Genomic DNA, 25,775 nt, shown 5'->3' with positions numbered 1-25,775 from the left:
CATATACTAGGTTCAGATGACTGTGCCAGTCATTGGGAGGTACACAAAGTTTAAATAAGACATAGTCTCTGCTTTCATGGATCATATAGACTAGTAGAGGGATAAGGAATCTAATCAGTTTGTACGATATATACTGTTGTGTAGTAAGTGCATTAGAGTGATACAAAATAAATACCCTTTAGAAACTGCCAAAGGGGGCAGTTTTTATTGATTCAGTGTGTCACAGAAGGCTTCATGGACAAAGTTTGTGTATGAATTAAATAGGGGGAAAAAAGGCAAGAAGGGCATTACAGGCATAGGCGGTAGTGTAAGGAAAAGAATGGAGGTAGGACAGTACATGGTGTGTTTGAGAGTAAAGAAAATAGAGTCAAAAGACTATAAAGTCAAGGAAAGAGTAATGGACATCAAAAGATAAGCATGTGGAAATGACTCAACGATTTCCTGAAAACTTATTCACAGTAAACACTTAATGAGCATACACTCTATGAATATAACATCATTAGGTGTTAAGGGAGGTACAAAATTTTAATAAGACATGGTCCCTACTCTCATGGAGCACAGTCTATTAGGAGGATAAGGCCCAAATGCAGATGAGCATGGGAGAGAAATTGGACCTATGAGGAAAGAGGTGAGGAAACTCCCTCTACCAGTAGAGAGTTACTCAGAGTACTAGGAAGTCAAGTTACTTGTTCAGGGCCACATGGCCAGAATGTGTCAGAGGCGGAACCTGAAGTTAGATCAATATGGCTTCAAAATCAGCTCTCTGGTCTCGATGCCATACTTCCTCTCATCATACATGGTAAGAAGAGTAGATGGGTAAAAACAAATTGCCATGTATGGCCCAGGAGGAAAGGTCACTACCAATCTTAGTATCTTTAGCAGAATCCTAGGGATAACTGAATCCTCAAAGGACTTAGCTGGCTTCTGCCTGCAGATGTGGTTTGATTCTCTTCTTCTCCTCCTACCCTTTTCTATTCCTCCCCAACAGCCTCTTTTTTTCTACTTCTCCCCTTTGGAGTTTTGTGATGATCCACATTCTCCATTACACATCCTTTGCCCAGCATTTTGGACTCAGTGGTGGGAAGCAATAAAACAATACCAAATAAGAAACTGGATTCTAGCTTAGTCAGTGAACTACCTATAGGAAACTTTCCTGAGTAGAGGATTTAAGATTCCCTCTGGCTTCCAACATTCACTGTCTCCAATTCTAAGATCCTTTTAGCCCCAGCCCTACCCCCTTCTTTCCACCCAACTACTGATTATTTTTATCTTTGTCCATTCAGACAGAATAGTATGGAAGAATCTCATCTTTTCTGTCTGTCTTTATGTGATAATAGCCATTTTCTAGTTGATAAAGTACCCCACCACATACACACAAATTATCTTCAAGAAATAGGCAATGCAAGGACTATTCTCCCCATTTTTTCAGATGGGAAAACTGAGGCTCATTAGCAGGGGTGTCAACTCAAGTCTCCTGATAATGAGACCAAGACTCTTTCTATTTTTCCATGCCACTGCTCTATTTCCATATGCTTGCTCATCATTTTCTCTATCCCCTGTGTGTGGGGAGAACATTTTCTATTCTTGGTTTCAGCCCAAGAGGAACTTGAAAAGCAAGTTTTTTAGAAAAATGCGTCAAATCATCTCTTAGTTTGGCAAGGATTCAAAAAGCAGTATTACCTTACATGTTTAATATAACTGGAGGAAAAAAAAAGACAGAGAAGGCTTGGCATTGGGGGCTTTTTTTTTTTATATGAGCAGTTGTAACACAAACAGGCTTCTCTTTAAAAACGGAAACTCCGTCCGTGCCTCCGTGTCTCTGAGGCAGGATCTCTTGGGTAATTTTGAAGGAGAATAATGAAGACAGAGGCAATTACAAAGTACTTTTCTGCAAAATGTCATTAACTGTTTAAAGTTACATAACTATTTTGTTAGCAGCAGGGATTCACAAACAGCCTTGGCCAAAGGCTTCCCTCAGTCACCTGTGTTCAACAAAGAAGCCCAGTTCTGGCCTCATATACTGGTGCCTCATTCCCTTTCCCTATTTCAATGGGAGCCATAAATATCTTGGGGCAGGATTTGGCCCATAGAATCACTGTTGTGCAAATATACAGCTGCTGTCTGGTGTGGGATATTTTGTTCCACATAGCTCCCAAGGAATTACACATGTGCATTAACACATAGCTCCATATGTTCTTGTGCAAGTAATGATAATTCAAATTTATAGAATAATAATCATATGCTTACACCGACATGTCATGTTTCTGATGCTTTAAGGTTTACTATCTTCAAAATAATTCTGTGAGTCTGGTGGTTCATGTGTACTTATCCTCATTTCACAGATGAGAGGGTGCAATCCCAGAGAGGGCAAGAGACTTGCCCAAGGTCACACATCTAGTAAGTAGATGGAAAAACTAGGACTTGGACCCAGGTATTGTACCCACATGAGTTACAAGGGATGTAAAAAAAAAAAAAAAGCACGGCCGCTCTTTTGTGAAGGTTATAGATTCCACTGCACAATTGGTAGGACTTACAAAAATTGTGATTTTTATTTCAAAACCAACTCACCCACACTGAACATATGGAATGTTTTTTTTTTCTCAGACTACTTAGAATTTTAAATGTGATGCCTTCAATATACAGGATGTGTGGGCAATGGTGGTTGTGTGAGCATTAAAAAGAGGACCATCACTTTCTGATTCTTTCTCCCTTGCTATCTAACATTGTGATTGTTGGGCTTCATATATGGAAACTCATCTAGTCCTCTTCTCCCTGACCCTGACATAGCATGCATCATCTCTGTTCTGATCACTCTAGTTTGACCAAGGGAAGGGTAATGAAAAGGAAGAGAATCAACATTTATATAGTACCTACTATGAGCCAGGTACTGTGCTATGTACTTCACAAATATTATCTCCTTTGATCCTCACAACATCCCTATGAAGTAGATGCTGTTATTATCTCTATTTTGCAGTGGAAGGAACTGAGACAAACAAAACTTAAAGTGACTTGTTTAGGGTCACACAGCTAGTAAGTGTCTGAGGTCAGATTTGAATCGAGATCTTCCTGACTCTAAGCCCAGAACTCTATGTACTGCACCACCTTTTTGTTGTTGCTGTCAGCTGTCTCAGTTGTGTCTGACTCTCTGTGACCCCATTTGGAGTTTTCTTGGCAAAGATACTGGAGTGATTTGCCATTTCCTTCTCCAGCTCATTTTACGGGATAAATAGCAATTGTTTCTGTTCTGGCCAGAAGCTTTGAGGATCTTCACTGCCACCCCCAACCACCCCCAACTGATTCTTTTGTAAAGTCACACTAGGCCATCTTTTGCCTGCATTCTTTTTTTTTTCTTTTCTACTTAATAGTATTTTATGTTTTTTCCAGTTACATGTAAAGATAGTTTTCAGCACTCACTTTTATAAGATTTTGAGTTCCAAATTTTTTCTTCCCTCTCTCCCCTCTCACCTTTCCAAGATGGCAAGCAATCTGATCGAGGCTATACATGTACAATCCTATTAGACATATTTCTACATTAGTCATATTGTGAAGGAAGAATCATACCAAAAGGGAAAAACTATGAGAAAGAAAAAAAAAGAGAGAGAAAGAAAATAGTATGATTCTATCTGCATTTAGACTCCATCAGTTCTTTCTCTCCATGTGGATAGCATTTTCCATCATGAGTCTTTTGGAATTGTCTTAGATCATTGTATTGCTGAGAAAAGCTAAGTCTATCAAAGTTGGATATCACATAGGGTTGCTGTTACTGTGTATGGTGTTTTCCTGGCTCTGCTCACTTCACTTAGCATCAGTTCATGCAAGTTTTTCCAGGTTTTTCTAAAGTCCACCTGCTCATTATTTCTTACAGAGTAATTGTATTCCATTACATTCATATAACACAACTTGTTCAGCCATTCTCCAATTGATGAGCATCCCCTCAATTTCCAGTTCTTTGCCACCACAAAAAGAGTTGCTAAAAATATTTTTGTACCTATGGGTCCTTTTCCCTTTTTTTATTATCTCTTTGGGATACAGACCTAGTAGTGGTATTGCTGTGTCAAAGGGTATACACAATTTTATAGCCCTTTGTTTTGCCTCCATTCTTACCTAGCCTTTAATTACTGAATGGCTGTTGCCTCAGACAAACTAAGACCTGGGAAGGACCTTAGCTTTAAAAGGCCAAGGTCTCCCATTAAATCTGGGGCTACAGCCAAACACCCTGACATGTATCTTGCCACTGGACTCCGATGGCTCTGGAGGAGAGAGTGAGGCTGATAACTTGCACTGCCTCACTTAAATCCAATGCACTTGCAGTCAAGACATCACCCTTCTCATATCATTGATCCTCTTCTAGAATGAAGGATGAACCACAAGAATCATTTTACAGATAAAGAAACTGAGGCAAACAGGGTTAAATGACTTGCCCAGGGCCATAACTACTAAATGTCTGAGGCCAGAGTTGAACTCAGACCTTCCTGATTCCAGACCAGCGCTCTATGCATTCCACCACCTCTCTGCCTCTAAACCCATACAAAATGGGACCTATCTCCATTAACATTAAAAGGATGGGAGCACATTTTTAAAAACTGCCTTTCATATCCACTTTATAGATGATGATGATAAATGGCATTTTTGTAGCATTATTATTTCATTTGATCCTTATAGTAATCAAAGGAGGTAGATACTATTATCATCCCCATCTTATACATAAGGAAACCGAGACAGGCTGAGCCAAGATGGTGGAGTGAAAGCAGTGACTTGCTTGAGCTCTCCCCCAAACACCTCCAAATACTCATAAAAGATGGCTCTAAACAAATTCTGAAGCAGCAGAACCCACAAAAAGACAGAGTGAAATAAATTTCCAGCCTAAGACAACCCAGATGATTGATCAGAAAGGTGTATCGCGCAGGGCTGGGAGCAGAGTGCAACGTGGTGTGGGTGCACAGGCCACAGCAAACCTGGAGCAGGCCTCAGAGGACTGAATCACAGGCAGCTGTGGAGGTTTCCAGACTCCTCAACCCACCAATGCCAAAGACAACTTAGAAGGTCAGTGGGAAAAGTCTGTTTCTGCACTGCTGAGAGAGGAAGGCGGGGTCTCAGCTTCATTCCCCAAAAGCGTGTCCCTGTGGGGGGTGGCAACTGCTTCCCGAGCTTCCAGCCCACAGACTGAGGGTGAAACCAGTGTCTGATCAGAGGGGGATTGCAGGGACCTCTTTGCCAGTGCTGAGGCAGGAATCTCTCGCTTTGCCCATGTGTGGATCTGGGTCAGAGTTCTGGGTGGCAGTGCTGGGATGAAGAGGAATGCTGGCATGGTGGAGCTTGTAGTGGCTGTGGATAGGAGCCCCTCCTCACAGTTACAGGACAGAAAGGAATACCTGTGCTCACAGGCCAGGAAAGGAGTAAACACCTCACCCCTTATCATACCACCTTGGAAGAACTGAAAATTTACAGGTCCCTACAAGTATCTCTGAAAACAGCTACAAACCCCTGAAGCTTGGGACAGTACATTTCCACATTGGAAGCAGACTCTTACCTTAACAAAGAGTTTAAAACTCAAGTAATTGGCTGGGATCATGAGCAAGCAGTGCAAAAAGAGTCAGACTATATTATCTTACTTTGGTGAAAAAGAAGATCAAAATATACAACCAGAAGAAGACAACAAAGTCAAAGCTCCTACATCCAAAGCCTCCAAGAAAAATATGAATCAGTCCCAGGCCTTGGAAGAGCTCAAAAGGGATTTTGAGAAGCAAGTAAGGGAAGTAGAGGAAAAACTGGGAAGAGAAATGAGAGTGATGCAAGAAAATCATGAAAAACAAGTCAACAGCTTGCTAAAGGAGACCCAAAAAAATACTGAAGAAAATAACACCTTAAAAAACAGCCTAACCCAAATGGCAAAAGAGGTCCAAAAAGCCAATGAGGAGAAAAATGCCCTAAAAAGAAAAATTGGCCAAATGGAAAAGGAAGTCCAAAAGCTTACTGAAGAAAATACTTCCTTAAAAATTAGAATAGAGCAATTGGAAGCTAGTGACTTTATGAGAAATCAAGACACTGTAAAAAAATCCAAAAGAATGAAAAATTAGAAAACAATGTGAAATATCTCATTGGAAAAACAACTGACCTGGAAAATAGATCCAGGAGAGAGAATTTAAAAATTATTGGACTATCTGAAAGCCATGATCAAAAAAAGAGCCTAGACATCATCTTTCAAGAAATTATCAAGGAAAACTGCCCTGATATTTAGAACCAGAGGGCAAAATAGAAATTGAAAGAATCCACAGATCTCCTCCTGAAAGAGATCCCCAAAGGAAAACTCCTAGGAATATTATAGCCAAATTCCAGAGTTCCCAGGTCAAGGAGAAAATATTACAAGCTGCCAGAAGGAAACAATTCAAGTACTGTGGAAACACAATCAGGATAACACAAGATTTAGCAGCTTCTACATTAAAGGACCACAGGGCATGGAATATAATATTCCAGAGGGCAAAGGAGATAGGATTACAACCAAGAATCACCTACCCAGCAAAACTGAGTATAATCCTTCAGGGGAAAAAATGGTCATTCAGTGAAATAGAGGACTTTCAAGCATTCCTGATGAAAAGACCAGAGCTAAAAGAAAATTTGACTTTCAAATACAGGACTCAGTGGAACATGAAGAGGTAAACAGGAAAGAGAAATCATAAGAGACTTATTAAGACTGGACTGTTTACATTCCTGCATGGAAAGATGATATTTGTAACTCATGAGACCTTTGTCAGTATTAGGGTAGTTGAAGGAAAAAATTGTATGTATGTATATGTAGATAGATAGAGGGCACAGGGTGAGTTGAAGATTAAGGGGTCATATCTGGAGAATAAAATTAAGGGATGAGAGAGGAGATACTCAGAGAAGAAGAAAGGGAGAGGTAGAATGGGGTAAATTATCTCACAAAAAAACAGAAAGAAAAGTCTCTTACAGTGGAGGGGAAACAGGGGAAGGTGAGAGGGAATGAGTGAATCTTATTCTCATAGGATTTGGCTTAAGGAGGGAATAACATACACATTCAATTGGGTATGGAAATCTGTCTTACCCTACAGGAAAATAGGGGGAGAAGGGGACAAGAGAGCAGGGGGATGATAGAGAGGAGGGCAGATTGGGAAAGGGGGTAATCAGAAGTAAATACTTCTGAGGAGGGACAGGGTCAAAAGAAAGAATAGAATAAATGGGAGGGCAGGATAGGATTAAGGGAAATAGAGTTAGTTTTTCACAACATGTCTACTATGGAAGTGTTTTGCATAACTGCACATGTACAACCTATATTGAGTTGCTTGCCTTTTCAATGAGGGTGGGTGGGGAGGGAGGAAGAGAGAAAATCTGAAACCTAAAGTTTAAAAAACATGTTTTAAAAAAAAGTTTTCACATGCTACTAGGGAATAAGAAATACAGGAAATGGGGTACAGAAGTCTATCCTGCCCTACAGGAAAATAGAAGGGGAAGGGGAGAAGGGAAGGGGGGAGAGAGAGAAGAAAGGACAGCCTAGGGGAAGGGATATTCAGAATGCATGCCATCTTGGGGTGGGGGGAGGGATGAGATGGGGTGAAAATTTGGAACTCAAAAAACTTGTGGAAATGAATGTTGAAAACTAAAAATAAGTAAATTTACATTAAAAAAAATAAGGAAACCAAGGCAGAATCCTGACTCTGTTCCTCATTGCTTATCTGACCTTGGTTATGTGACTTGTTCAGTATCACACAACTAACAGGTGTCTGAGGGAGGAATTGAACTCAGATCTTCCTCACTCCGGGTCCAGTGCTCTATGCACTATGCCACCAGCTGCCTAGATAATGATAATCTTGACCAGATATAGGAAGTGTTTTGATTAAAGTTCCCAGCTGGGACTTAGCCCCAAGTCTCCTACCTCTTAGTCCAAAACTTTTTCCATTACATTCAAATGGGTCTTTTCCCTCTGTTATAGTTATCCCTATATGAGTTGGGATACAGCGTTCTGCCTAGCTCCTCAAAAGCTACGTGAATTCAGGCACAAGTGTGCAAGCATTTCTAGAATAATTTAGTGTAGTCTTCCTCCCAGATTACTCTTACACATATGCATCACCCAAATTTTTGACCTCCTTTGCTCCTTAGGGTCTGGTTGATATGAGGTAAAAGTTGATTGTATACTTCCTTGTATCATGGGTCTGGGTCATGTATTCAAAACTAGACTTGCATTAGGAGAGAGAGCCTACCCTTTTCTTTTCTCATCTCTCCCAACTCAGCAAGCATCAAATGGTTAATAAATGTTTGGTAAATAACAAAAGGGATAGGGCTTGATAGGTTTTGAAATTAAATAGGCAATGTCAGAGATGAAAATTGAGACACAGCTCTCAAGGATGGGACCTGTCCTCAGAGTATACTGGCTCAGTCCCCCGTGTTCCCCTAACTTCCCACCTCAGGTTGGTTTGTCCTTAAAGCTTGGATTGGATTTATCTTGGTGAGAAAGTATGCTCGAGGAATATCCCCTGAGCCCAAGACACGGAATCAGAATATCTCAGTTACAGGCTATCCCTTTTGTCACTTAATAGCTGTGTGATCTCGGGCAAATCCCTTTCCTTCTATGAGCCTTGACTTATTCATAGGTAAAATGAGGGTATTGGGCTGGGTGATTCTGAATTCATCTTTTAGCCCCAACATTCTTAGAAGAGCCTGGAAAAAAATGTTCAGAGCCAGGAATGGCCATGATTCACTCTAAGCCCCTTTAAGGCAGGGACCATTTTAGATCATAGGATTTAGACCAGGAAGGGCCCTTATAGATCAAAGACAATCCCTTCATTCCACAGATGAGGAAACTAAACCCTTCAGAGGTAAAGTGACTTGTCTCAAGGTCAGATAAGCAATGAGGAACAGAGTCAGGATTCCAACACCCATCTTCTGACTCCATGTTCACGGCAAACACTATGCTACAACTTCCCCTAAGCATCTAAACTGGTGCTATGCTCCCTGTAGGGACTCAACAAATCTTTCTTGACTAAATAGTTTGTTTTCTGACCTATTTCATTAGTAGCTAAATGCACACTCTCTTCTGGTGTCAAGGGGAGGCCAATTGTACTAGATGAGGGAGAAGGGGAAAAAAAAGGTCCTCGTGTGATGGAAGACAAATATTTTTCTCTCCCATTAGAGCACCAGAATGCAACCCCCTGTAGACATTGTCAAGCCCTATAGGACTCCCAGCTGTTGTCTTGTACCTGGTAAGTTCTGCCTGTCAGATTCTGTTGGTCTCTGAAACGCATGAGGCAGAGGGAATAATAACTCCGAGTGAACCGCCTGCAAGCCTCCCGGCCTGATCTCCTTCCTCACAAAAAGCCCAGGGATTTCAGACTGGCAGATAAAGGACTTTATGGCTGGAACAGCAGCACTGAACTCCAGTGTAATGAAGGCACGCAGGTCAATTACCCATCTGTTTGTGTTTCTATTGCGCTGAATTACAGTATCCATCGCTGACAGCTCATTGGAGTGGAATGGAAATAAGACAATAATTTACCGGGTGAAACTGTGCAGAAAGGGCGAAAAGGCTGTGATCTCATTCAGAAGTTCAGTCCTGTCTCCGTGACAGGTCATTTACTCTCTGGGAAAGGGAGACAGGCAGCCATAGGGCTCTTGCAATCTCATGAGACCACTTGTTTGCCTTCCTTCGTGAAGGGAGTAGGAAGTGGGGTTTGGTTAAGGTCCAGATCACAGAACCACAGAATGTCAGAGGTGGAAGAAATAGGAATCCCTTCTCTAAAATCCCTGACAAGTGGTTTTCCAGACTCTGCTTAAAGACCTCCAAGGATAGGGAAGCTGCTACTCCCAAGGCATCCTATGTCACCTTCGCACAGGGAGTTTTTTTTTCTCCCCATATATACATGAAATTATAATAGTATATAAGTATATTAAAGATTTTTTAATATTTACATGTAAATATAGGAGAAGTATATTTATATATGTTTTATATAATAATAACAGCTAACATTTATATATTGCTAACTATATACCACACACTTTGCTATATGCTTTATAATTATCATCTTATTTGATCCTCACAAAAACCCTGGGTGGTAGGTGCTATTATTATTCCCATTTTACAGATGAGAAAACTGAGGCAAATAGGTTAAGTAGTGACTTGCCCAGGGTCACACAGCCAGTAAATCTCTGAGACTGAATTCAAACTCAGGTCTTCCTAACTTCAGGCCCAGTGCTCTATCTTACAGTGACAACATTTAGGATCATAAGGACCATAGATTTATAAACAAAAGCGACTTTCAAGGTCAGTCATCTAGTCTAATGCAGTCATTTTACAGTTGAGGAACATGTGGACCAGAAAGGTTAATTGAGTACCCAGGGTCACACACGTAGTAAGGAACAGAGCTAGGATTTGAAATCAAGTTCTCTAAATTCAAAACCTACTGTTTTTCATAACAACTACCACCATTGCTCTTCAGGCCTAGCCAAACTAATCCCTATTCCTCCTGCCATGCCTTCAGACAATTCTATGCTCTAAAGGACTCAATCCACTCAGTTTTCGCACCCAGGCCAGCTGGGATATGGTGATGCAGGCGTGTAATCCCTGCTACCTCAGGAGGCTGAAGCTGGTGGAGTTCTTGAGTTTGGGAGGTCTGAGCTCTAGCAGGGCTAAAGAAGAAGAACAAACAACTCAGATCATATCCTTGCCCTTTTCTCCTTCCTTTGGTAAGTAGAGAAAGTCATGTGGCTCACTATATTTACTTGGTCCCATTCAGTCAACAATCTTTTATTAAATTCCTATGTGACAAGTACTCTGCTGAGCACCGTAGACACAAATACAAAAGTGAAACCATCTCTGTCCTTAAAGAATTTGCAAGCTGATGGGGAAGAAAACATATAATATTTAATATTATATACTATATAACAGAATGTATGGTAGTACCTAATTTATTTTCTATATCTATATCTAATCACTCTCTCATCTATCTATCTACCCATCCATCCATCCATCTATCTATCTATCTATCCATCCATCCATCCATCCATCTATCTATCTATCTATCTATCTATCTATCTATCTATCTATCTATCTATCTATCTATCTATCCATCCATCCATCCATCCATCCATCCATCCATCCATCCATCCATCCATCCATCCATCTATCCATCTATCTATCTATCTATCTATCTATCTATCTATCTATCTATCTATCTATCTATCTATTATCTATCTCTCTATCTATCTATCTATTTATCTATCTGTCTATTATGGGAGAGAGATCACTAGCTTTCAGAAGAGCAGGGAAACCTTCATTTAGAAAGTGACATTTGAACAGAGTCTGGAAGACAGCTAGGTCTGCAGGGAGGTAGATTTGAGGAGTGAGTGCATTCCAGTCATGAGGAACATACAGTTCAAAGACACAGAGAAGGGAGAAGCAGGGTTTTTTGTGCAGAAAAACAAATTGTCCAGCCTACCTGGGTTGAAGAGTGTTAGGAGGAGAGTAATATGTAAGAAACCTAGAAAGGTGGGAAGGTACCAGGTTCTGAAGTGTTTTAAATGCCAGAGGAATTTAGATTGGCTTTTTGAGCCAGTAGGGAGCCGCTGGAATTTGTCTGAGCATGTATGAAATGATCAACATGTACTTTAGAAAAATTACTTGGGCAGCTATATGGAAGATGGATTGGAGGGAGGAGTGAGAGGAGATGAAGGTCTGAGCTACAGTGATAACAAATGAGTATAGATATAGATAAAGATATGGCAGAGATCTGAAGGTAAAAGCAACAAGAATTGTCAACTGATTATTACTGGAGAATGAAAATGAGGAATGGAAGTTGTGAACCTAGGTGACTTGACAGCAATAGGGGAGGTCAGAAGATTGGAAGAATTGATGGAAAAGATAATTCTATTTCTTACATGTTAAGATTGAGACAACATCCAGTTCAATACATCTAACAGGCAATTCAAGATGTGAACGCAGGATATAATATCCTGACCCCAGGGCCAGTGCTCTATACACTGCACCACCTAGCTGCCCCCTTTGATTTTTTTTTTGGGTGAGGCAGTTCAGGTTAAGTGACTTGCCCAGGGTCACACAGCTAGTAAGTGTCAAGTGTCTAAGGCTGGATTTAAAATCAGGTCCTCCTGACTCCAAGTCTGGAGCTCTATCCACTGTGCAACCTAGCTGCCTCGGCTAGGGGCTCTAGCTGGCTTCCAATGGAACTCATGAGATCACCAAGTTTAGGAGAGTAGAAAGAATGGAAGCCAATGGAACTCATGAGATCACCAAGTTTAGGACAGTAGAAAGAATGGAAGCCAATGGAACTCATGAGATCATCAAGTTTAGGAGAGTAGAAAGAATGGAAGCTAATGGAACTCATGAGATCACCAAGTTTAGGAGTGTAGAAAGAAAAGGGAAGAGGGCCAAGGATAGTTAGCCTTGGGGGACATGTTGATAAGTCCAGTCAACTAAGAGGAGAATAGAGAGAAAGCATTGTCATTAAAATCCTAAGAGAGAGTACCTAGGCAGAGGAGGTCAATATCTAGTATATAGAATTGTAAATTTTGAAAAAGCATTTTACATATATGATCTCATTTGATCCTCACAACAATCCCAGGAGGTAGATGCTAATTTATAGATGATGAACATGAAACTGAAAGACATTAAGTGACTTTCTCAGAGTCACACAGTAGGTTAAGTGTCTGAGGCAGAGTGGAAAGCCACAGAAAGGGCAAGGACGATGAGGATAGAGAAAAGGTCAATAGATTTGGCAATTAAAAGATGGTTGGTGACTTTAAAGAGAACAGTTTCCATTGAATGATAAGAATTCAGTTGAATGGTAAGAAGCCAGAGTGAAGGGAGTTAAGAAGGTACTGCTAGGAGATGAAATTAAAATACCAAGTAGAAATGGCTTTTTCAAGTGGTTTGCTGAGAAACAGAGGATAATTAGCGAGGATGATGTAACCTAGTAAAAAAAAAATCAAGATGGGGAAGCCTTTGCTATATTTGCAGTCAGTAGGGGAAAAAAAAACAGTACTGAGAAAATGAAGATTAGGAAGAAAAAGGAATGATGGCTGAAGCAATCTGCTAGAAAAGGTGGCAGGGAATAGGATCAAGGTGGAAGGAGAAATATTGGCGCCCTGGCCGTCTTCTTTGCCATTCTCCTTGCCATTGCACATGTCCTCACACTGCTACCTTTCTACTTCTTGCTTATGGAATGCTTATCAAAACAATAGTATTATTTGCTCCTGGAAATACCCCTTACTGCTGCTCTTATCACCCCTATGATTTCTCATAGCAAAACAGCCTGGCCACTACTCCCTTTCTAGAATGTAAGCATCTTGAAAGCAGAGACTATTTTGTTTTGGGTTTGTATCCCTAGTTTTATTAGGTGCTTAATAAATGTCTAAACTAAGTATTTCATGTAAATCTGAGTCTTTTTCATCCTGTAGGCTAAATACACTCAGTTCCCCCAACATAACAGAATCTGACAAGCATTTATTTAACACTTACCATGTGCAAAGCACCATGTTAAGTTTATAGGACATAAAGACAAAATGAAAAACATCCCATGCCTTCATGGTGCTTATATTCAACCGATTCTCTAATGGCCTAGTTTCTAATAACAGATACTTTAAAAAATGTATGACATTTACATAACATTTAAAGCTTGTGAATCACTTTACATTCATTATCTATTTGTGCCTCAGTAGCCTTGTGAGGAAAGTACCACAAGTATTTTTCTCCCCATATTAAAGCTGAGGAAACTGAGACTTAGAGAGGTTAAGTGACTTACCCATGGTCAAATAGCAAGTGAGAGAGAAGGGATAAAACTCAGATCTTCCTGAATCTAAGTTTAGGAGGCAGTATGGTAGAGGGATAGAGCATAAGACTTGTGAAAGCACCTGGATTTGAATTTGGCTCTGCCACTTACTACCTGTGTGACCTTGGGCCTCTCAGGACCTCAGTTTCCTTATCTATAAAATAAGGGAGTTGGATTCCATTATCTCTGAAGTCCCTTTCAGTTCTAATTTGTGATCCTGTGCTATATGTTCTAGCATCCAGTCTACTATGCTATATGACCCATTATGCTGGTTTAAAACTATGGCACCTAGTTAGCTGAAATATTCTATCTGCTGCTCAGAATAAACAGTAGAAATTTAGAAAGGCCAAAGAAATCTAGACTGGCTTACCTCTAATGTCAGTCCTTTCCAACTGTGAGAAATTATGATTTTAAAATCTAACTAACCCTGGGTAAGTTATTTCTCTGAGGCAGCTAATGGCACAGTGGATAGAGCACTGGGCCTGGAATCAGAAGATCTGAGTTCAAATCTGACCTCAGATGCTTACTAGTTGTATGACCCTGGGCAAGTCATTAAACCTCTATTTGCCTCAGTTTGTTCAAAGGCAAAATGGGGATAATAATAGCACCTCCCTTGTAAGTTTGTAAAAGTGTTTAGCATAACACCTGGCACATGGTGAGTACTATTCCCTCCCTGACTCTTCTCATCTTAAAGTGGATTCTGAGGCAATGTGAAGTAGTGGACAGAGCCTCATAGGAAGATTTTGGCTCAAGCTCTATCTCTGATACATACCTAGTATGTCACCTTGGATAAGTCACTTAACTTCTCAGTGCCTCTAGGTGACAATTTTCAATGATAGAATGAATTTCTTCATTAGGAGTTACCTATTCCAATACAATCATGGATCTGGACCACCTCCCGCCCCTTTAACTCCAGCCCACACCCTACTCCTTTCAAAAGTGGAATATTAATTTTTGCCGTCTCCACAGGAAAGTTATGAGGATCCAATGGATTTACTAACCTGTAAGAACTTTGCATACTGCCATTCACAGGCTAAGGATCCTTCAGTTCATTGCAACAAACACTTCTTAATTGCCTGCTTTATTACCAAACATTGTGCTACATGCAGAGGGAAAAAAAGGCAAAAAAAGGCAAAAAAAAAAAGAGCCAGCCACTGCCCTCCAGGAATTTCCAGTATCCCAGAGTGAGTACTATGAGTACACAAAGAAGAATGACAGGTAAAACTGAGGAAGGAAAGGACAGCAATGATGACTGATATTCAGGAAGGTTGTACAGAAAAGCTGTGACCTGGCTCATGCCTTGAAGGAAGGCAAAAATTTTGAGAAGGAAAGATGAGAATGGAGTGCTTTGAAAGCGTCGAAAATGACTTGTGAGAATGGGCAGGCCCAACATTTTGTACATTATAGCAAGATAAGATCAAAATGGGTACATAATTTTCACATAAAAGGTGATATCAGAAGCAAATTGGGGAGCATGGAAAATTTTACCTGTCAGATCTATGGATAAGGGAAGAATGTGTGACCAAACAAGATAGAGAGGATTATAGGATGTAAATTTTGATTACATGAAATTAAAAAGGTTTTGCACTAATAAAACCAATACAGCCAAGATTTGAAGGAAAACAAGGAACTGTAGGAAAAAAAAGTTTTCTCTGATAAAGTTCCTCTGATAAAGGCCTCATTTCTTAAATAGAGAACTGACTCAAATTTATAAGAGCACAAGGTCTTATAATTGATAAGTGGTCAAAGGATATGAACAGGTAGTTTTCAGAAAGAAAAATCAAAGCTATCTATAGTCATATGAAAAAAATGCTCTAGGGGCAGCTAGGTGGCACAGTGGATAGAGCTCTAGCCTTGGAGTCAGGAGGACCTGAGTTCAAATCTGGCCTCAGACACTTGACACTTACTAGCTGTGTGACCCTGGGCAAGTCACTGAACCCCATTGCCTAGCTAAAAAGCAAAAGAAAAAATGTTCTAAATCACTATTGGTTAAAATAAATTAAAACAACTCTGAGGTATCACCTCACACCTATCAGATTGGCAAATATGACAGAAAAGGAAAATGACAAATGTTGGAGGGGATGTGAAACAACTGGGACACTAATGCACTATTGGTGGAGTTGTGAAATGATGCGACTATTTTTCAGAACAATTTTAAACTGTGCCTAAAAGACTATAAAACTGTATATACCTTTTCACCCTGCAATACCGCTATTAGGTCTGTATCCTAAAGATATGAAAGGAAAAGGAAAAGGACCTATGGGCCTATTTGTACAAATACATATATATATACACACACACACACACACACACACACACACACACACACACACACATACACATACATATATAGCAGCTCTTTCTTGTGATGGCCAAGAACTGGAAATTTAGGAGATGTGCATCAACTGGGAAATGGCTGAAGAAATTGGCATATGATTGTGATGGAATATTATTGTCCTGTAAGAAATGATGAGCAAGATGGTTTCAGAAAAAGGTGAGAAGACTTATATGAACTGAAGCAAAGTGAAGTGAGCAGGAGGACACTATTGTACATAGTAACAACAATATTGTCAGATGAGCAACTGTGAATGACTTAACCATTCTCAGCAATACAATGATCCAAGACAAATCCAAAGGACTTCTAATGAAAAATGCTCTCTACCTCCAGAGAAAGAACTGATGGTTCTGAATGCAGATAGAACCATAACTATTTTCACTTTATTTTTCTTGCTTTTTTTAAAAAACATGACTAATACAGAAATACATTTTGCATGATTTCACATGTATAATTGATATCACATTTTTGTATTCTCAATCAGTGGGTGAAGGTGGGAGGAAAAGAGATAATTTGGGAGGAATGAAGAATCTGCCCTACTGAGTGCTGCCAGGGAATGATCACCAACTGATGTTTCTAAATCCTATTACTGTCACCATGTTTTTTTCTTTAATGTGTGCACTGTGGAGAATTATTAGGAGCACTCACCCAAAAGCTGTCCAGCCTGAAAAGCTGTGACTGGATTGCCATTTGCATTGTCAAAGAGAGTCCTCCCACTGATATAATCACAGACCCATTGAAGTATATAGCAATGGCAGAGAAGGCCATCTTGGCTCTGCTATTTGCTACCATTCTGACCTTGGTGAAGTCCCTTCTCATACTTAGACCTCAGTTTTCTCTACCTAAATACTGAGAGTGTTAGACCAGAAGACCTAGTTCTCAGTCATCTCATAAAACTCTCAGGGAGATTGTAAAGTCTTCATTCACATCTATGTTGGGGGCAGGGAGGGAATTTAGGGGGCCATCCATTATGGCCGACAATTAAAAAAAAAAGGAACAAGTATTAAGGCGGAAGATACAAAAAGTTTTTTTTAAAGGATTACATAATTTACATGTAAAGCAATACCAGTACCTTCCCTCCCTCCCCCCTCCCCATATGGATTTTTGTTACCTAGCTCCTTTGCTCTAGCAGAAGACAGCCTTCATAGAGGCTTGTAACTCTGTAATAATGCATCATACAATATTTGGAATGATTATTTAAAAAAAAAAACAAATGTACAATCAGAGTCCTGAAGAGGCACTGTAGAACTTTGGGAATGTTTGCCTCCAACATACTTAGACTGCTCATCATCTTCACCATTCCAGATTTTAAATCCTGAGTCAAGCGCCAAAAACAAAACAAAACAAATAAAGCCATGCCAATCTCATCTTTTTTTTTTGGGGGGGGGCAATTATCATGTCACACCCTTTGACAAAAAAAAAAAACACAAACAGTCAATTTGGAAACACTTGTGGTGGACAATGGAAGGCCCAGATTCATCATACTCCTGCTTGCTGATCCACATCTGCTGGAAGGTGGAAAGAGATGCCAGGATGGAGCCTCCAATCCAAAAACAGTATTTACGCTCAGGTGGGGTAATGATCTTGATTTTCATTGTGCTGGGAGCTAGGGCTGTAATCTCCTTCTGCATCCTGTCAGCAATGCCTGGGTACATGGTGGTACCACCAGACAATATGTTATTGGCATGCAAATCCTTACGGATGTCAACATCACACTTCATGATTGAGTTGAAGGTAGTTTCATGGATTCCACAGGATTCCATACCTAAGAAAGATGGCTAGAAGAGAGCTTCTGGGCATTGGAAACTTTCATTGCCAATGGTGATAACCTGACCATCGGGAAGCTCATAGCTCTTTTCCAGAGAGGAGCTAGATGCAGCAGTGGCCATCTCCTGCTCAAAGTCTAGGGTGACATAACACAGCTTCTCCTTGATGTCACACATGATTTCCCTCTCAGCTGTGGTAGTGAAACTGTACCCTCTCTCGGTCAGGATCTTCATGAGGTAGTCCGTCAGATCACGGCCAGCCAGATCCAGATGGAGTATGGCGTGGGGAAGGGCATAACCTTCATAGATGGGCACAGTGTAGGTCACACCATCACCGGAGTCCATCACAATATCAGTGGTATGACCAGAGGCATACAGAGACAGCACAGCCTGGATGGCAACGTACGTGGCAGGGGTGTTGAAGGTCTCAAACATAATCTGAGTCATCTCTTCTCTGTTGGCTTTGGGGTTCAGCGGGGCTTCTGTAAGCAGCACAGGGTGCTCTTCAGGGGCCACACGGAGCTCATTGTAGAAAGTATGATGCCAGATCTTCTCCATGTCATCCCAGTTGGTGACAATACCATGTTCAATGGGGTACTTCAGGGTCAGAATACCTCTCTTGCTCTAGGCCTCATCCCCCACGTAGCTGTCTTTCTGGCCCATATCTACCATCACACCCTGATGTCTGGGGCACCCAAAAATGGAAGGGAAGACAGCCCTAGGGGCATCATCTCCTGCAAAGCCAGCTTTGCACATTCCAGAACCATTGTCAACAATGAGAGCAGCAATATCATTATCCATGGTGAACTTTGAAGTGGCAAGTTTAAGCCCTTAAGACAGAGGAGGTGGTGCAGCACCTGGAAGCAGGGGGGAGGCAAGTGCATGCTGGGTGAAAGAGCTCACGCTACCTTACTGTCACCATTTTCAAAAACCACTCCTCATTTGAAGTAGATATCATCTATGCCTATCCCCCTATCTACACATCATTGTTGCTATTTTCTAAACTACTCATCATTCTTTCTCTTTGCTCAAGGACTTAATTATAAGTTATACGATCATCTCAAAAATCCTCCTTCAGCCTCAGGAACATAATAATAATAATAACAACAACAACCACCACAACAACATTATCATCATCAACAGCAACAACAGCTAACACATATAACACTTCAGGGTTTCAAAGCACTTTAAATATATTAGCTCATTTGACATACTGGTTTCTCTTCAATCACTCTGGTCCTCTATTTTTATCAATTTCCTCAATTGCCAAGGTTTTCATTTCTATTCTACCTCAGCCTGACATGCTATAGATCTTGTGGTGACTGAAAAATGTGATGTCTATTATCTTGGGACCTTGAAGTCCTGTTCTTTTCTTTACTCTTACACCTAAGATCTTTTGTCTTTTTGGAGACTTCTAGTTCCTCAATTTCTTCCTATTTTGCCAATTGCCCATGGTATGTCCTCATTCTTTTCTCTTTACAATCTTAACCTTATAGTTAACTATTTTAATAATGTATGATTCTCCAGTACAGTTGTTCCAAACCTCCTCTTCCCTTTTCAATTCCCAGATACTGCATACTTCACCTCACTTAGCAAATAACTTCATCTCCTACCTCACTTAGAAAAGCAAGGCTATTTCATTAGCCTTTTTGGTTCTCACATTGATTACCTTGGAGTCACTTTTGACTCTTTCCTCTTGCTCACATCCCTCTCTGATGAGTTGTTAAATTCTAATTTTCTACCTACAGTACCTCCTCATTTATGCTGACAAAAACCAAGCTTATGCTCTTATCACCTCTCTTCTAGACTATTACAATTTCCAGTTGGTCCCTCTGTCACATATCTCCATACTCTATAATCTGCTCTTTACACAGTCTCAAAAAGGGGTGGAAATGTCTAAGGCACTAGACACCCTCCCTGATTAAAAAAAAAAAGTCTTCAGTGGCTCCCTATTGACTTTAGGCAAATGAAACTGCTCAGTTTTAGCATTTAAGGCTCTCCATATTCTGAATCTAGCATACCTGTCCAGTTTTAATTTTTATTAGCCTCCTTTGCATACTCTATACTCCAGGCAAAATGAATTACCAACTATTTCCTCAATTTGGCCCCCATTCCCCCACACTCCTGTCCCCTGTAGTTATGCAAGCTGTTCCCTCAGCCTGGAAAATGCTCTCCTTTTCTTTGTCTTCTCTTTATTCATTCTCATTTCAGGTGACACTTCCTCTCTAAACCTTCCCTAATCATCATAGCTATGTATTTCCTTCTGTGATGCTTCCTAAGTATTTTGACCTAGTCTTTACCCTTTTCACTGGATTCCTTTAATTATAGTTATCTATGTACTGCTTGCAATAGAATGTAATCTCCTTGAGGAGAGCAATTGTCTTTCTTTTTTTTTTTAATTTAGTCTTTTCCTCCTCAGTGCTATTCACCCTAGAACTCTGATGGCACTAGAGAAATATTTCTTAAATTTTATCAAGCTAAAGTCACTCCCAGTTCTTATATTCTATATTCTATGTCCCAACATTCTATGTTCTAAGGTCATTTCCAGCTCTAACATGTTATGAATCTCAAGACCTAAGTATTCTCAAAGGTACTTTTTAGCTCTAACTTATCAATCTATGTATCTGAATATTTGAAGCTGAAGGTCCCTTAAAAGCTTTAAAGAGGTTGTTTCAGATAAGGAAGCAGTACTTTGCCCAGTACCCAGGAGAGCAAACATTTGCCATTCATTATCCATAGAAGTTGTGCAGACTGACAAAATTAATAGGATACAGATTTTTAGATGAATTTATGAACACACTTTCAATGGCCATTCAGTGGCTAAAGAGGATTCTTTGGGGTCTGCTAAGCATTTCAAGGAAAGGGTTCAGGATGTCAGCATATCCTAGGTGTGTGATCCTCTGTCTTCTCTACCCAACATGCTGGAGAGATAAGGTTAACTTGAATGACGATGGTGACTTTAAGGAGTAAAAATATTCTGGGGCTAATGAAATTGTGTGCCACCTCTATATTTATGAAGTTCCTTTCTCTGATCATATTTTATCACTTCATCTTTTTCTCTGTCTTCTGACCCTTAATTCTATTCTTCATCAAAATCCTCCCTTTTTCTCAGTGATTTTTCTTTCTGATCTATCTATATATCATCTGGCAATGTTGATCACCTTCTACCTTCTGTATACTCTCTCTTCTCTTGGTTTTTGTGACACTGTTCCCATTTGGTTCTCCTCCCACCTTTCTCACTACTTTTTTTTGTCCTCCTTTTCTGGCCTTCCAGAAAAGGTATCCATGGTACCTCTACTATCTATAAATATATTCCAAGGGTCTGTCAGAGGCTCTCTTCTCTTCTATACTATCTCTCTTGGTGATATCATCAGCTCTTATCAATTCAATTCTTGTCTGTATACAAATTATTCCCAGATCTAAATATCCAGCCTTAACCACAGTCATATAAATAGTTGCAGAGCTGAGACTAGAATCCAGATCTCTTCATTGACAGGTCACTGTTTTTTGTTTTGTTGTTGTTGTTTGTTTTTCCACAATACTTCTTTATATATTCCCATAACTTTTCATAGCAGGCTGCCTAGGCTTTAATCTCTGAAAACTGACACATCGCTGGGATCCACTCCCTTCCTTCTGCCTATCAGTGGCATAATAGCACCTAGAACTATCTATGTGTGTCTATGGCACTCATAGCCTGCTTGGTAAAAGAGATAAGGTATTATTTATTCTCCTAGTTGGATCAATAATTCATACCCTTTTTGGAGAGGGGCACCTCATAACTGTGTGTTTGATTTCACATTATTCTTTCCTTAATCAAGACTAGCCAGATCTTGAACCCAAAGATTTCCTCTTTCATCCAGATCCTAAAAATCATAGAATGTAAAATCTAAAAGGAACCATAAACCATAGAGTACTAGAGGAAACAATTCAGGAAACTAGAGATAGAAGGGACCTCAGAATATGAAACATCAAATCTAGAAGAGACCTTAAAACATAACATTTTAGAAGAATCTAGAACATAGAATGTAATAGTCACAGAATTTTAAAATGGTTAAGATCTTAAGAGATCAGTTATTCAGTGGCAAAGTCACTGGACAAAGACTTAAATCCTGCCCTGCCACTTATTACCTGTGCAACTTGGGTAAGTTATTTAGCCCTCCATGCCACATTTTTGTCAAGTGTAAAATGAGGATGTTGTAAGAGCTGACTTCTCTCAGCTGTCTTCCAGCTCTAAATCTATGATCATCTTTGGTTATCACTGAGACAGCTGGGTGACCCAGCAGAAAGAGTGTTGGATTTAGTCACTAGCTATGTGACACCAAGCAAGTCATTTAACCTTTCTCAGCCTCCATTTCCTCATCTAAAAAATGAGGCTAATAATAGCACTAACTTTCAGACCTGTTTTGAGGATCAAACGAGATAACATGTACAGCGCTTTGTAAACCTTGAAGTACTATATAAATGCTAGCTATTATTATCACCGAATCCAGAGATTCTTAACCTGGGGCCCTTTCATGGGGAAGAAAAAAGATAAATCTTCATTTTTATTAATCTCTAACTGGAATGTAGTATTTAATTCAGTGTGTGTGTGTGTGTGTGTGTGCATGTGTGTGTGTGCATGTGTGTGTGTGCATGTGTGCATGTGTGTGTGTATATAAACATATATGTATGTATACGTATATATGTGTGTGTATATATGAATATGTATTTGTATATACATGTCTATATATGCATATACATACACACACGTGTGTGTGTGTGTGTGTGTGTGTGTGTGTGTATAATCCTAGAAGGGGTTCATTGGCTTCATCACACTGCCAAAGGGGTTCCTGACACAAAAAAGTCAAGAAGAGCCCCTAATCTAGTCCAACCCCATTGTCTTACAGATGAATAAGTCTTTTGCACACACAGACACAGGGGGCTAAGATAAGAATCCAGGTCTACAGGCTTCCAGGTCAATACAATTCCCCCTCCACTATGCAAATTATTTCTGTTTTATCAATTTAAATCTCCAAGCTTCCCCACCTTCCTGGGACCTCTCTCTCTTCTCTACAGGCTAGATGTATTATAGGAAATACAAGGCTCTTGGCTCATAAAACAAAACCAATATTTGGATGCAGCTGGCTGGTTGGAAGTCAGCAATTTCCTTTGTCATGAAGACGTTGCTAGTATATTGAGCAGGCCTCCCAGCCAGAGCCACACGAAGACAGAAACATGGACTCTTGTCAGTGCCTCCTGCTCCAATGCTGATCAGATGAAGGGAGCCTCAGTCACAATCCATTACCTGCAGGTTTGTTACTTGTTCTTAATGAGATCTGGCTAAAAGACTAAAGATGAAAGAAAAGATTTGTCAAAATTATTCAGAAAGCCATCCTCCAGATTGAAAAGATAACATAAGGAATACTATTAAAAGTCACTTGCTTTATTAAGACAAGACTTTTCGGGGGTTAATCCTTCCCTTTCCAGGTTCCTTGAATGTAGACCTCCAGCTACACAATCACATGTGAACTTCTTTCTGGGGTCACTACTTTCATTGTATTGTTACCCTCTTATATACCAACTTGGCTCAGAGCTTCATCATTCTCTTCTAGTATGACAGTCAGTCAATCAACAAACATTTATTTAGTAGCTATTATATGCCAAGAACAGTGTTAAGTGCTGGGTATGAAAAGGAAAGAGATAGTCCCTCTCCTCCAGGAACTCATGCTGCAATGGGGGAGATAACATGCACAAACAAGCTATATAAAGAATAAATTGGAGATAATTTATAGAGGGATGACATTGCCATCAAGGGAGATTGAGAAAGGCTTCTTGTAGACTTGAAGAAAGCCAGGGAAGTCAGGAGGTGGAGATGAAGAGGGAAATCATCTCAGGCATGGGGAACAGCCAGAGAAAATGTCCAGTGCCAGGAAATGAGTTTCTTGTGAGAAGAACAATAGAGAGGTCATAATCATTAGATAGAAGAGTATAGCATGATGAGTGAGGTATAAGAAAACTGGGAAGTTGGAGGGGAGAGCTTTGAATGCCAAATAGAGTAATTCATAAATGATTTCAAAAGTGACACGAAGCCACTGGACTTCACTGGGTAGAGGATGTGGTCAGATAGAAGATTGCTTTGACAGCTGAAGGGAGAATAAACTGCAATGAGGAGAGACTTCTTATGGCAGACACATGGGCCAAGGACTCCAGAAGTGTGGCTAATCCTCCAGATGACCCCCATGCCTGGAGGGAATTGCCTTTCTCTGCCACTTCCAAGAATCCCTGGTTTCTTTCAAAGTTCAGCTCAGTTGAGCTACACCAGGCCCTTCTGAATCTTGAAATTACTTTGTAGTGCTTTGTATATCCTGTTGATATATACTTGTGGATTTGCTACATCACTCCATCCCTCTTTAGACTGAACAGAGGTCCTGGGAGGACAGAAACTGTTTCTTTTTGGTCTTTACATCTCCAGTGCTGAGCACTTGCACAAAGCAAAATTTTAATAAATGTTTGTTTAACGAATTGAATGAATTTTACAGTGAGGAAACTGATGCCCAGGAAGGTAAAATAATTTACCAGTGATCACACAGCTAGCAAGTAAAAGAGCCAGGAATTGAGCACAGTTTCTCTGACTCCAAACCCAGTGCTGTTTCCAGGAAACCATGGAAAGGAGAATGACATGACTTTTTCAAACTCGCTTTTAGCCCCTCTCCACCCAAGAGGGCCAAGCAGCACTCACCTCTGGACACAATCTGGTATATCAATCCAATTGTACTTTTAATCCAACAAGTTGTTTATGTTTAGTGAGCTCTTAGCCTGTATGCTGCACTACGTGGGACTGAGGTCAGATAGAAATATATGTAAGGCTTGATCCCTGCCTTCTAACCAGGGGAGATAGATAGACAGACAGACAGACAGACAGACAGACACACACACACACACACACACACACACAAAGATAAAGATCTAGCATCAAATGGGTAGTACAAACAACAAGAGCTGGAGGATATTTGAAGGCAATATCTCTGTGGGCAGAGGTACTCAGAGAAAACTTCCCAGAGTAATTAAGATTTGAACTGAGACTCGAAGATGGATTTGATTTTGTTAAGCAGGAATAGTAAGCTGTGTGTGTGTGTGTGTGTGTGTGTGTGTGTGTGTGTGTGCCTAATGTACAAAGTTTCAAGGGGTAAGAAGTAGATACAGAATAAAACAATTGGGTTGAAGGGAAGGTTTCTCATAGGAATTTGAATCAGTTTTAAAACTAGAAGAGTCCTTGAAGATTATCTAGCACAACTCCCTCATTTTCACAGATGAATAACCTAAGGCCCAGAGGGAGAAGGGAGTATTTAACTTTACTGAGCAAAGTGACTTTGTGTTGTATGTATATTACCTATGTGTTAAATATTATAAGGGAGATGTACTAGAAATCAGGGATGGGGAACCCATGGCCTCTAAGTCCTCAAGGGAGGCCCTTTGACTGAATCCAAACTTCACAAAACAAACTCTTAATAAAAGGATTTGTTCTGTAAAACTTGAACTCAGTCAAGGAGCCATATTTGAGGACCTAGATGGCCATCTGTTGCCCTGAGGCCACAGGTTCCCCACCCTTGGAGTATACCTAAGGTCCTTTCCAGCTCTTTGCAGGCCATGATTGGCTCAAAGTCAGTGAGTGGCAAAGTCAGGACTAGAAACCAAGAACCCTGACTTTCCTCCCTGGACACACAAACACACAGACACTTTTGACACCCACCCAAGATCATAGTTCTTTCTACTAAACTATGACAGAAGCCTGAAGAAATGCATTTTGAATTAAAAAAAAAATAGAGTTGGACCTAAAGAAGAACTCCATGCTGAAGAAGATTGTAAAATTCTGAGATGCATTATGGAAGGGGGCTGTGAAAT

At 40.2% G+C, this 25,775-nt stretch overlaps 1 protein-coding gene and 1 pseudogene across 1 annotated transcript in view; both read right to left on the bottom strand.

Annotated features, from left to right (window-relative positions):
* The window catches only part of BRINP1 (BMP/retinoic acid inducible neural specific 1), a 180,207-nt gene that overhangs the window by 30,490 nt on the left and 123,942 nt on the right, over window positions 1-25,775 (bottom strand). The window lies entirely within an intron of this gene.
* LOC110211319 (actin, cytoplasmic 1 pseudogene) lies at window positions 17,889-18,710 on the bottom strand (annotated as a pseudogene).

This window comes from Phascolarctos cinereus, unplaced genomic scaffold, assembly GCF_003287225.1.
Source record: "Phascolarctos cinereus isolate Bilbo 61053 unplaced genomic scaffold, phaCin_HiC Scaffold_2;HRSCAF=192, whole genome shotgun sequence".
NCBI lineage: Eukaryota > Metazoa > Chordata > Mammalia > Diprotodontia > Phascolarctidae > Phascolarctos > Phascolarctos cinereus.
The sequence above is the reverse complement of the archived record's forward strand: the minus strand, read 5'-3'. Positions and strand labels throughout refer to the sequence as shown.